This window comes from Salvelinus fontinalis, chromosome 9 (assembly GCF_029448725.1).
Source record: "Salvelinus fontinalis isolate EN_2023a chromosome 9, ASM2944872v1, whole genome shotgun sequence".
Lineage (NCBI taxonomy): Eukaryota > Metazoa > Chordata > Actinopteri > Salmoniformes > Salmonidae > Salvelinus > Salvelinus fontinalis.
This window is the reverse complement of record NC_074673.1, coordinates 10,301,182-10,314,649: the sequence shown is the minus strand read 5'-3', so window position 1 is coordinate 10,314,649 and position 13,468 is coordinate 10,301,182. Positions and strand designations below refer to the sequence as shown.

The following is a 13,468-nucleotide window of genomic DNA, read 5'->3' as shown; positions in this document are numbered from 1 at the left end:
AAAAGCCAAAGCTAAAACTTGTTCTAAAAACACTGGTGTTCCTGGTCCTACCTGAACATCAGCTGGATGGTAGTCTCCAAGTCTGTCCTCACAGTATCACGGTTTGAGCATCCATGGTTTCTGTCCCACTTGTAGATTAAGTTCTGGATTCAGATAAGAAATGTGAAAGTCTGATTAAAAACATCAACAACAACAAAATATATATGGCAATTTTAAGACTGTTAAAAAAAAAGGTTTTATCACATTGTAAAAAAAACATATGAACAAACAGTGTACTGACCCTACCTCCAGGATCAGAGCTATTGTCACACCCTAACCTTAGAGATCCTTATCTATTCTGTGTTGTTTGGTTAGGTCAGGGTGTGACTCGGGTGGGAAAATCTATGTTTTCTATTTCTTTGTTGTTTTGCCGTGTGTGTGTGGTTCCCAATCAGTGGCAGCTGTCTATCGTTGTCCCTGATTGGGGATCATATATAAGTTGTCATTTTCCATTTGGGTTTTGTGGGGTGTTGTTTTCTGTTTAGGTTGTTTCCCTGACAGAACTGTGTGCTTTCGTTTTCGCCTTTTGTTTGAGTGTTTTTGTGAACATCAAATTATGAACACTTTCCACGCTGCGCTTTGGTCTCATTCCGACGACGAACGTTACAGCTATAAACAGGTTGACCCACATGACAGAGGAGGTCAACCACCAGGCTATGAAGTAGAGCTTGGACGACCTGGATCGGGGAACACAAACCAAATACAAGCATTACCTCTCTGTCAGTCACCCATTTCTTCAAATGCTCACATGATAGAATAGACTAGAATAACCAAAGTAATTGTTATAGCAAATTGACTTACACCACTGAGTGTGGTGTATCTGGCATATCCATCAAGAAAGACATTCCAGTTGTTCATCATCATGATGTTGTATAGAACCAGAGCAGACTGAAAATACAGGAAACATGAAAGCAGAAAGCCATTACTATAAATCCCATCAATGCCAGTAATGCAAGGTTGACAAAATGTACTAAAGTACCATATAGACTGAGTGTAAAAAACATTAGGAACATTAGGATTCAGAGGGTGATTGGGCAAGACAAAAGACTGAAGTGCCTTTGAACGGGGTATGGTAGTACGTGCCAGGAGCACCGGTTTGAGTGTGTCAAGAACTACAATGCTGCTGAGTTTTTTACGCTTTTACAATTTCCCTTGTGTATTAAAAATGGTCCACCACCCAAAGGACATCCAGCCAACTTCCTGTGACTATGGAATCCTGACTTTTTCACCAGACATGCTACTTTGTCGTGCTGCTGATCCAGTTTCAACTGTTCTGCCTGGAACCCTGACCCTGAAACCCTGACCTGTTCACCGGACATGCTTCCTTGTCCCAGACCTGCTGTTTTCCACCCTCCCTCTCTCTCTCTCTACAGCACCTGCTGTCTCGACCTTTGAGTGCTGACCTGTTACACCCTCTACAACCACAGTGATGATTATTTGACCATGCTGGTCATCTATGGACGTTTGAACATCTTGATGAACAATCTGGCCTTAATGGACACGTACTCTTATCTCCACCCGGAGACATCTGCATTGTTTGCTCTCTGAATGTTTATGTTAGATTTCTGTGTAAGCACGTTGTGACATCTGCGGATATAAAAATTACTTAATAAATACATTTGATGTAATTTGATTTGACACAACTGTGGGAAGCATTGGAGTCAACATGGGCCAGCATCCCTGTGGAATGCTTTCGACACCTTGACGAGTCCAAGCCCTGATGAACTGTGCTGATGGCAAAAGGTGTTGCAACTCAATATTAGGAAGGTGTTCCTAATGTTCTGTACACCATATGTTTGTTCATTTAGATTTTATGGTAACTTAAGTTGAGTGATACTCTCTGCAAAGTCATCAAAGTTGTTTGACCAGTAGCCAAGCTATTCATAAGAACCACATTGTAGAGTTTTGTTTACAGTCATTGTCATGAATCTTTGGGTCGGCGGTAGTGCTGTAAGAAATAGATAATACATGTAGGCAGGAAGTAGATTGTTTATAGGAAATAGGTAGTTAATTGTTGCTGCTCGATTTAAAGCTGTGATTTCTGAGACATCATATTTTCTTCAGGTTACTAGCAGATGCTATGCTAGAGCCTTTGAACAACCAGACCACAAGCACAGCAAATACACAATAAACCACCTGCAAACAAAGACGGCACTTCTTTACAATCGTACCAGTTCAACAGCTCTGTCTCTACAACACACAAGAAAACAAACAAAACAAAACAACAGCCACTTGAGTTTCTCACCACTAATATACCGGCAGAGGCTCTGAGGTTTTTCACCAGGTCAAACATGCTGCTGGCAAACAGAACCATGAGCTTTAGAGGAATATGACACAATTATTAGGGGGAACTGATGACATCAATCAATCAAATGTAATACATCTATTTTAACAGCAATCAGCAGTTGTTACAATGAGGCAGGGCTGGACTCCAAAGACTGAGTTGTTTTTCAAAGAAGTTACCTTAATGTTGGGGATGAACCTCCGGAAGTGGAATACACTCAGCATGTTGACCAGAGGGACGATCTCCCAGAGTGACGTCAGAACTCCATGGTCTGGGATCCTGTGATACAGTTCAGTCAGAGAGGTATGACTTCTGTTATGTACTGCTTTTGACAGTGTTATGTAGCCCTTATGACTTATGACAAAGGGGTCAAGGTAAGTGTTCCGTAATATGCTGTGGTGTGGTTATAGTTCTACTGGATATTTCAGCTCATTTGTGTTGATTATGCCTTGGACAAGATATCATTGGGTTATACATCAGATGCAATATATACACTATATAATACGATATATGGCCTCGTATATCTGACAAATATACATTTCTACAGGTCAGAACTTTACTATAGTGATGATGCAGTATACATCATCACCACTAGAGGTGAGTAAAGTAACAAAGTTTCACTAAGGACACGTCTCAGATTTCACACACGCTTGACATCAGTGACAGGGCAGAAAGGGAGCAGAACTTACAGTCTGTGTATACCTTTCCTTCAACAAGGCTCGTTGGTCTAGGGGTATGATTCTCGCTTTGGGTGCGAGAGGTCCCGGGTTCAAATCCCGGACGAGCCCTTCTTTTCTGAACACTACAGGCTCGTTGTACTGTCCAAGACAATGATAGGCTACTTGGGAAAGTGGAGATGACTGTGCATATTCAGCAGAAACAGTGACAATCAGTCATCTATAGGTTTCTATAACAAAGAGCAGGCTCAGAGGACACCAATGTCAACTATATTTGTATTGTGAGAAGTAGCCGAACGACTAGTCGTATAACTGGCAAGCCTAATTAGATAAATACTCTTATCTGTCAGCCACGGAGAAACTTCCATATGGTTTTATTTGCAGCTGTAACACTATAGTCCTGGACAGGTCTCAGTCCTCATAATGCAAATGATAACCTACAGCACTCAAGGAAGATGTCAACCACAGACAACGGTTTTAATAACAAATCTGACAATGTACTGTACACTGAGTGTACTAAACAATAGGAACACCTTCCTAATATTGAGTTGCATTCCCTTTTACCATCAGAAAAGACTCAATTCGTCAGGGGCATGGACTCTACAGGGTGTCGAAAGTGTTCCACAGGGATGCTGTCCCATGTTGACTCCAACGCTTCCCACAGTTGTGTCAAGTTGGTTGGATGTCCTTTGGGTGGCAGACCATTCTTGACACACACGGGAAACTGTTGAGAGTGAACAAAACAGCAGCGTTGCAGTTCTTGTCACACTCAGACCGGTGCGCCTGGCACCTACAATCATACCCCGTTCAAAGGCACTTCAAAATTTTGTCTTGTCCATTCACCATCTGAATGGCACACATACAGAATACGTCTCAAGGCTTAAAACTCCTTCTTTAACCTGTCTCCTCCCCTTCATCTACACTGATTGAACTGAATTTAACAGGTGACATCAATACTGGATGATAGACTTCAGCTGGATTCACCTGATCAGTCTATGTCATGGAAAGAGCAGGTGTTCATAATATTTTGTACACAAAGACAATTTATTTGGATTTTTTATGTAACCTTTAATGACTAGGCAAGTCATTTAAGAACAAATTCTTATTTACAATGAGGGCAATACCTGGCCAAACCCGGACGACGCTGGGCCAATTGTGCACCGCCCAATGCGACTCCCAATCACGGCCGGATGTGATACAAGTCCCGGACGAGGCCTCCTTTTAAGAAGTCAATTGACCGACAGACTACATACAGTCTATGACAATCCTGGTAAGTCTATGTCATGGAAAGAGCCGGTGTTCCTAATGTTTTGTGTACTCAGTGTATGTAAAACTTCCCAAAAGTGTCAGTTACCACTAGAGGGCCGTCTAATAGCAAAAACCTGCCACATCACAGATTCTGGAAGTTAACTCACAGGCTTATGAGGAGAAGGGGATGGGAAAATTGTAACGACAGGGTTGGTTTCCCTAAGCAGGCTTGTTGGTTTAAGGGTGTGCTTCTCGCTTAGGGTGTGAGTAGTCCTGGGTTTAAATCCCAGATGAGCACACCTTTTGAGAACATATGTGATAGATGTATTTAGGGTTGTCCTAAGTGAGTTAGTATATTGAAAGATGTCAAACAAAGTGGGGAGAAAAATCTTACCAATCGGAAAATGTTAGACTGTAAGTAGCAAATATGGATATCTGTAGGCCCTTTGGTAAAACAGAGATATTAAACAATATCCAGTCAGTATGGAATATAATGTACAGTGTCGTAATGTCCACCAGTGACTTTGAATTGTGTGACAGACGGTAATATAGATACATCAACTAAAATATTCTCTAACTTGCCCATGCTTCAAAATGGATCCTGCATTATCCTTACATACAGTATATAATACTGAACTGCACCTACCAGTGAAAGAACTGTGAGAGATCCATCAAATACGTTACTCCCATAGGACATATATCCTGTCCAGCCAAATGCTACCACCTTCAGCACCATCTCCAGCAGGTAGTAAAGGATGAAGTAACAGTTGATTGTCTGAAAAACAGATCAGTGGAGGCTGTTGAGGGGAGGACGGTTCATAATAATATTGATTGGAACGGAGCAAATTGAATGGCATCAAACCATGTGTTTGATGTATTTGATACCATTTCACCGATTCCCCTCCAGCCATTACCACGGGCCAGTGCTCCCCAATTAAGGTGTCACCAACCTCCTGTAACAGAGATACATATAAAGTCTGTGAATTGCACGGAGCTATTCACATAAACTGTGCAAGACCCTTACCTGCTATACATGAGTCAGTCATGTCGGCAGTGCACTGCAGGTACAGTAACTAATGTCTACTTGTAACTACTACTTGTAGTACATTTTACATTCAAATGGCCTTAAGTGTTGAGCCTCTAAATAGTAGTTGTCTTGTTCAGAGATTCTACTCAGAGTCAATCACCAGGAGAGTCTGGAGGAACATTGATGACGCTTAGATGCATATACAGTAGACTTAATACATGCATATACAGTAGACTTAATACATGCATATACAGTAGACTTAATACATGCATATACAGTAGACTTAATACATGCATATACAGTAGACTTAATAAATGCACATAGAGTAGACTTAATACATGCATATACCGTACATGACCTTTGACTTTACACATTTTCTAAAATAAAATGGAATACAATGCACCCCCGTAAATTCTGAATAAACACTCATTTTTAGACCAGAGACATCAAATGCAGAGAAGGTGAACAAAATTGGTCAGGGACTATATCTATTGCCTTTCCAATCAAATCTAATGATGATCAACAACAGAGACAGATAGAGGACTTATATTATCTCCATTTTAAAGTAGTCAATTGTCTTCTTCTTCATTGGCTGATTGCTCTCAACTCATAGGAATAGCCACCCAGTTGACTAATTTAAAATGGTGGAAGCCCTCAATAGCAATATCCATTCTAAAATGCGTTATATCCATGATGAGTCCTCTATCTGTTTCCATTTGATCAACATGTCTGTGTTTGTGCAGAGTCTAGAACAGCCACTAGGTGACAGTCTCTGAGCAGTTTAACTGAGCATGCAACAGCATTAACTTGAGAGGAATTCCTCATGCACGTGGCATGCAGTGGAATTTAAACTCTTGGTTGCTGAAACTATGACAGGCTCGTTGGTCTAGGGGTATGATTCTCGCTTAGGGTGCGAGAGGTCCCGGGTTCAAATCCCGGACGAGCCCTCCTTTTAAGTTATCAAATGACTTACAGTATGAACAGGCCCACATAGTGTACAAAGCATAGTAGTGTACATTGACTAAAGCATCTCTATCAACAATATAACTGTGAATAAGTAGCTTGGAATCTTAACTGATAAGCTCTGTTTCAATATTCTTATGGTGAAACAAAGCATGTCAGTTAGGATTCCAGGCTAGTGTCGTAACTAAGAGCTGTTAGGATCAAGCAGAAACACAAACATCTAAGTTAATTCATTAAATATTGTGACATTGTGAACTCACACAGATGCAGACAACATTGGCCAGGGACACGGCATTCCCCACCACAGTGACATAATGCTGACTGAAGATATACTGAACCTTGTGCAGGAACTTAGACGAGTACTCAGGCAACGGAGGATGCTACAGAGGAAAACAATGACTTCAATTCACTCTTCAATCTCCTTTCACAATAACTTTTCAGGTTTGCTTCTGTCCAATTGTTTGCTTCCGTTGAAAATGTAAGCAAAAAGGAAAATGATGAAAGTCTGCTTGGAGTTAGATTGACAGTCTGCCAACTGCATAGTTTTGAAGAAATGAACATTGTCGTAGAGATAAAATATAAATACCTGTTTGATCCTGTCCTTGTCCAGCTCATCAAACAGTCTCTGGAAGGCCTCCCTGGGGATGCAGCCACTGGATGACTGTGACGCTTTCTGAGGAAATTCCACTTTTAGAATCTTTTGACTCTTTTATCAAGGTCCCAGAGGAGAGATTGTAAAGGGCTTTACATGTGACTTTGCTTACGTCATCACAAGCCATGTTCAAGGTCAATGTCCAGTCAATGACAGACACTGAGATGACCACCATGTATCCCACCAGCCATTTACACTTCAAAAACTCCTCATGACGTATCAGGTACCTCTACAAAAAGAGTAAGGAGGAATCCCTTCCAAATAATAGGCTACTGATCCTCACAGCAGAAAATGAAGATGTCATGTAGCCTATGATGTGCCCAGTAATCTACACTCATAGAAAAAAGGGTTCCAAAAGGGATTTTAGGCTGTCCCTATAGTAGAACTCTTTTTGGTTCCATGTAGAACCATTTTCGGTTCCAGTTAGACCCCTATTTGGTCCCAGCTAGAACCAATTTTGGTTCCATGTAGAACCATTTGGGGTTTAATGTAGAACCCTCTGTGGAAAGAGTTCTACATGGAATCCAAAAGGTTCTTCCTGGAACCAAAACGGCTCTTCCTGGAACCAAAAAGTGTTGTTCAGGGGGTTCTCCTTTGGGGACAGCCGAAGAACCATTTTAGTTTTTTTTCTAAGAGTGTATGAAATTGATGGAGAAATGTACTCAAAAGCTGCATGCCAATGGTATTACACATGATCTATAGATATCTGATGATATCAGAATAATATGTTATATTAATAGTATTTGTTTAGTAGTATTAAGGTATTATAGAGTGTAGTAATAGTTTTATTTGGTGGTTCACTACATCACATCCATGTCATCCAAGATGGCGTAGCAGTCAGATGTCCTTTGTCCTCGTCCTGTCCCGTGTATATATATTTTATATATTTTCTTCGCATTTCTTTTTATATATATGTTTTTTTCTTCTTAAAAACTCAACTTCAAAACACTCTCCTGCAACCCACCTCACCAAATGTGGTGCGGATCTGTTTTTTTTCCTCAAAGGTATTATTCACCTCGTATCCGAAATCTACAACAGAAGCTAGCCAGAAGTTAGCCAGCTCACAAGCTAACGTTAGTAGTTCAGCTAACCACAGCTAGCGCTCATCAGCTATCCTTTAGCTCGGAAAACTATTGCCAGTTTTGTACAACGCGACTCAGACCAGAGTATACCAGACCTATTTTCTCTCCATATCCCCGGATTTTTACCGCAAGCTCTGGACATTTACACCTGGATCTTGCAGCTAACTAGCTGCTATCCGAGTGACTATTGGCTAACATCAACTCCGGAGCAAACACCAATTATCCCGGAGCTAGCCAGCTGAAGAGTTCCATCAGCCACTCCTGGGCTACAATCACCTATCCGGACCCGTTTTACTGCCGATGCGGAGCCCCACCGGGCCTTCACGACTGGGATACCGACGTTATCTGCCCGAGGGAGTTATTCAACTGGCCCCTCCATCGCGACGTAACCTGAACGCCCATATGCTAACTGCGGCCCGCTAATCGTTAGCTGTCTTGAGCATATCGGCTGCTATCTGAACAGGTCTATCGAACAATCTTCTTAGGCCACTATAACTATTTTGACAATTGGATTGGTCCCCTCTACCACACGGAACCCCACTAATCTACCGACGGAAATGCACGTCTGAGCAGACCACCCCCCGGGCTACTAACTTTAAACGCCGCGGGCTAGCTTAGTGGAGGCCTCACTGCTCCATCTACGGCTGCCCCCTGGACACTATGATCACTTGGCTACATAGCTGATGCCTGTTTGACTGTCCATTAATTCACGGTACTCCATTCCGTTTATTTGTATTTTATCTGTCGGCTCTGTGCTTTAACTCAGGATCTGTGTGTAGTTAATCCGACCCTTTCTGCCTAGCCGTCGCCATTTTTACCTGCTGTTGCTGTGTTAGCTGACAAGCTGCTGTTATCTCACCTGTTGTTTTAGCTAGCTCTCCCAATCAAGACCTGCAATCACTTTATGCCTTATTGTATGTCTCCCTCAAATATCAATATGCCTTGCATACTGTTGTTCAGGCTAGTTATCATTGTTTTGGTTTGCTATGGACCCCGTAGTTCCACTCTCCGTACCTCTGATACCTCCTTTGTCCCACCCCCCACACATGCGGTGACCTCACCCATTGAGACCAGCATGTCCAGAGATACAACCTCTCTTATCATCACCCAGTGCCTGGGCTTGCCTCCGCTGTACCCGTGCCCCACCATACCCTGGTCTGCACATTATGCCCAGAATTTATTCTACCACGCCCATAAATCTGCTCCTTTTATTCCTTGTCCCCAACGCTCTAGGCGACCAGTTTTGATAGCCTTTAGCCGCACCCTCATCCTACTACTCCTCTGTTCCTCGGGTGATGTGGAGGTAAACCCAGGCCCTGCATGTCCCCAGTCACCCTCATTTGTTGACTTTTGTGATCGAAAAAGCCTTGGCCTCATGCATGTCAACATCAGAAGCCTCCTCCCTAAGTTTGCCTTACTCACCGCTTTAGCACACTCTGCCAACCCTGATGTCCTTGCCGTGTCCGAATCCTGGCTTAGGAAGGCCACCAAAAATTCTGAGATTTCCATACCCAACTATAACACTTTCCGTCAAGATAGAACTGCCAAAGGGGGAGGAGTTGCAATCTACTGCAGAGATAGCCTGCAAAGTTCTGTCATACTTTCCAGGTCTATGCCCAAACAGTTCGAACTTCTAATTTTAAAAATTAATCTCTCCAGAAATAAGTCTCTCACTGTTGCCGCCTGCTACCGACCCCCCTCAGCTCCCAGCTGTGCCCTGGACACCATCTGTGAATTGATCGCTCCCCATCTAGCTTCAGAGTTTGTTCTGTTAGGTGACCTAAACTGGGATATGCTTAACACCCCGGCAGTCCTACAATCTAAGCTTGATGCCCTCAATCTCACACAAATCATCAAGGAACCCACCAGGTACAACCCTAAATCCGTAAACATGGGCACCCTAATAGACATTATCCTGACCAACTTGCCCTCCAAATACACCTCTGCTGTCTTCAATCAAGATCTCAGCGATCACTGCCTCATTGCCTGTATCCGCCACGGGTCCGCGGCCAAACGACCACCCCTCATCACTGTCAAACGCTCCCTAAAACACTTCTGCGAGCAGGCCTTTCTAATCGACCTGGCCCGGGTACCTTGGAAGGATATTGACCTCATCCCGTCAGTTGAGGATGCCTGGTCATTCTTTAAAAGTTACTTCCTCACCATATTAGACAAGCATGCTCCGTTCAAAAAAATGCAGAACCAAGAACAGATATAGCCCTTGGTTCACTCCAGACCTGACTGCCCTCGACCAGCACAAAAACATCCTGTGGCGAACTGCAATAGCATCGAAGAGCCTTTGCGATATGCAACTGTTCAGGGAAGTCAGGAACCAATACACGCAGTCAGTCAGGAAAGCAAAGGCCAGCTTTTTCAAGCAGAAATTTGCATCCTGTAGCTCTAACTCCAAAAAAGTTCTGGGATACTGTAAAGTCCATGGAAAACAAGAGCACCTCCTCCCAGCTGCCCACTTCACTGAGGCTAGGTAACACGGTCACCACTGATAAGTCCATGATAATCGAAAACTTCAACAAACAGTTCTCAATGGCTGGCCATGCCTTCCTCCTGGCGACTCCAACCTTGGCCAACAGCCCCGCCCCCCCCGCTGCTACTCGCCCAAGCCTCCCCAGCTTCTCCTTTACCCATATCCAGATAGCAGATGTTCTGAAAGAGCTGGAAAACCTGGACCCATACAAATCAGCTGGGCTTGACAATCTGGACCCCCTATTTCTGAAACTGTCCGCCGCCATTGTCGCACCCCCTATTACCAGCCTGTTCAACCTCTCCTTCGTATCATCTGAGATCCCCAAGGATTGGAAAGCTGCCGCGGTCATCTCCCTCTTCAAAGGGGGAGACACCCCTGGACCCAAACTGTTACAGACCTATATCCATCCAACAAACAGATCACTGACCATCTCGAATCCCACCGTACCTTCTCCGCAGTGCAATCCGGTTTCCGAGCCGGTCACGGGTGCACCTCAGCCACGCTCAAGGTACTAAACGATGTCATAACCGCCATCGATAAAAGACATTACTGTGCAGCCGTCTTCATCGACCTGGCCAAGGCTTTCGACTCTGTCAATCACCATATTCTTATCGGCAGACTCAGTAGCCTCGGTTTTTCTAATGACTGCCTTGCCTGGTTCACCAACTACTTTGCAGACAGACTTCAGTGTGTCAAATCGGAGGGCATGTTGTCCGGTCCTCTGGCAGTCTCTGTGGGGGTACCACAGGGTTCAATTCTCGGGCCGACTCTTTTCTCTGTATACATCAATGATGTTGCTCTTGCTGCGGGCGATTCCCTGATCCACCTCTATGCAGACGACACCATTCTGTATACTTCCGGCCCTTCCTTGGACACTGTGCTATCTAACCTCCAAACGAGCTGCAATGCCATACAACACTCCTTCCGTGGCCTCCAACTGCTCTTAAACGCTAGTAAAACCAAATGCATGCTTTTCAACCGTTCGCTGCCTGCACCCGCACGTCCGACTAGCATCACCACCCTGGACGGTTCCGACCTAGAATATGTGGACATCTATAAGTACCTAGGTGTCTGGCTAGACTGCAAACTCTCCTTCCAGACTCATATCAAACATCTCCAATCCAAAATCAAATCTAGAGTCGGCTTTCTATTCCGCAACAAAGCCTCCTTCACTCACGCCGCCAAACTTACCCTAGTAAAACTGACTATCCTACCGATCCTCGACTTCGGCGATGTCATCTACAAAATAGCTTCCAATACTCTACTCAGCAAACTGGATGCAGTTTATCACAGTGCCATCCGTTTTGTTACTAAAGCAACTTATACGACCCACCACTGCAACCTGTATGCCCTAGTCGGCTGGCCCTCGCTACATGTTCGTCGTCAGACCCACTGGCTCCAGGTCATCTACAAGGCTATGCTAGGTAAAGTGCCGCCTTATCTCAGTTCACTGGTCACGATGGCTACACCCACCCGTAGCACGCGCTCCAGCAGGTGTATCTCACTGATCATCCCTAAAGCCAAAACCTCATTTGGACGCCTTTCCTTCCAGTTCTCTGCTGCCTGCTACTGGAACGAATTGCAAAAATCTCTGAAGTTGGAGACTTTTATCTCCCTCAACAACTTTAAAAATCTGCTCTCCGAGCAGCTAACCGATCGCTGCAGCTGTACATAGTCCATCTGTAAACTACCCACCCAATTTACCTACCTCATCACCCATACTGCTTTTATTTATTTACTTTTCTGCTCTTTTTCACACCAGTATCTCTTCTTGCACATGATCATCTGATGATTTATTACTCCAGTGTTAATCTGCTAAATTGTAAATACTCGATTTATTGCCTACCTCATGCCTTTTGCACACATTGTATATAGATTCTCTTTTTTTTTTCTCTCTACCATGTTATTGACTTGTTTATTGTTTACTCCATGTGTAACTCTGTGTTGTTGTCTGTTCACACTGCTATGCTTTATCTTGGCCAGGTCGCAGTTGCAAATGAGAACTTGTTCTCAACTAGCCTACCTGGTTAAATAAAGGTGAAAAAATAAATAAAAAAATCAGAAGTAGATTTGGAGTGTATATTACCTTAACGATGAGGTGGAACGTGAGTATGAGAAGGCAGATGATCTCGATGCCCTCGGTGAGGCCACATGGGGGTTCCCAGAGGGTGTGTTTAGAACGCAGGCCAGAAGTCACAGACAGGGAGGAAGGCCTCTCAATGAAAGCCAGTGCCAGGATGACACATTTCACCACATTCAGGCCCCCGAGGGCACAGAATAAAACTGTTATGGGTCATAACTAATATGAAACTAGACTAGTGGACAAATCATGTCCTGTACTGTAGGGCTGTAGATAGTCTACACTATAAAATAACATGACTAGAACACACTTTTCACCAAGCAGATTGTGTGTCCGGATCCATCCATTTTATAATGATTTACTTATTGTACTTACTTTCTAAAGAAAGCATGAACTATTTACAAGTTAAGTAGGTATGGTAAGAGCAGTAATCAAGAGAGAAACTGAGCTACTTTACATGAAACATTATTTTTTTACCATTGACAGAGCCTGGAGTAGTACCGTCTGTAAAGTCCTATTGATCTTGGGTTCATGTGACGGTTGAGAGATCGATACTACTACTATAAGGAATGTAAACAATTGTACTATAAATGTGTTGATCAACAAGGTAATGGACAGAAACTGTACTTCAAAAGCAGTTCATGGTGGAAAATAACAAGTTATTCCTACATGTACAGCATCTTCGTTGAGGACCACAGCCTGTTGAATGTACAGCTCCTCTTCTGTATGAAGGGAAACATGTAGAGAACATGGGTTTAATTGAATGATCTTACTCTGTGTATGTGCGTGAGAGAGAGAGAGAGAGAGAGAGAGAGAGAGAGAGAGAGAGAGAGAGAGAGAGAGAGAGAGAGAGAGAGAGAGAGAGAGAGAGAGAGAGAGAGAGAGAGAGAGAGAGAGAGAGAGAGAGAGAGAGATATTTTGAAGAACTTAC

At 43.5% G+C, this 13,468-nt stretch overlaps 2 non-coding genes and 1 pseudogene across 2 annotated transcripts; 2 read left to right on the top strand and 1 right to left on the bottom strand.

Annotated features, from left to right (window-relative positions):
* Window positions 1-421: 421 nt before the first annotated feature.
* LOC129862947 (two pore channel protein 2-like) lies at window positions 422-12,928 on the bottom strand (annotated as a pseudogene).
* On the top strand, window positions 3,040-3,111 carry trnap-ugg (transfer RNA proline (anticodon UGG)). Its single transcript has one exon. It is a non-coding gene; the product is annotated as a tRNA-Pro (tRNA).
* Window positions 6,151-6,222, top strand: trnap-agg (transfer RNA proline (anticodon AGG)). Its single transcript has one exon. It is a non-coding gene; the product is annotated as a tRNA-Pro (tRNA).
* Window positions 12,929-13,468: the final 540 nt, after the last annotated feature.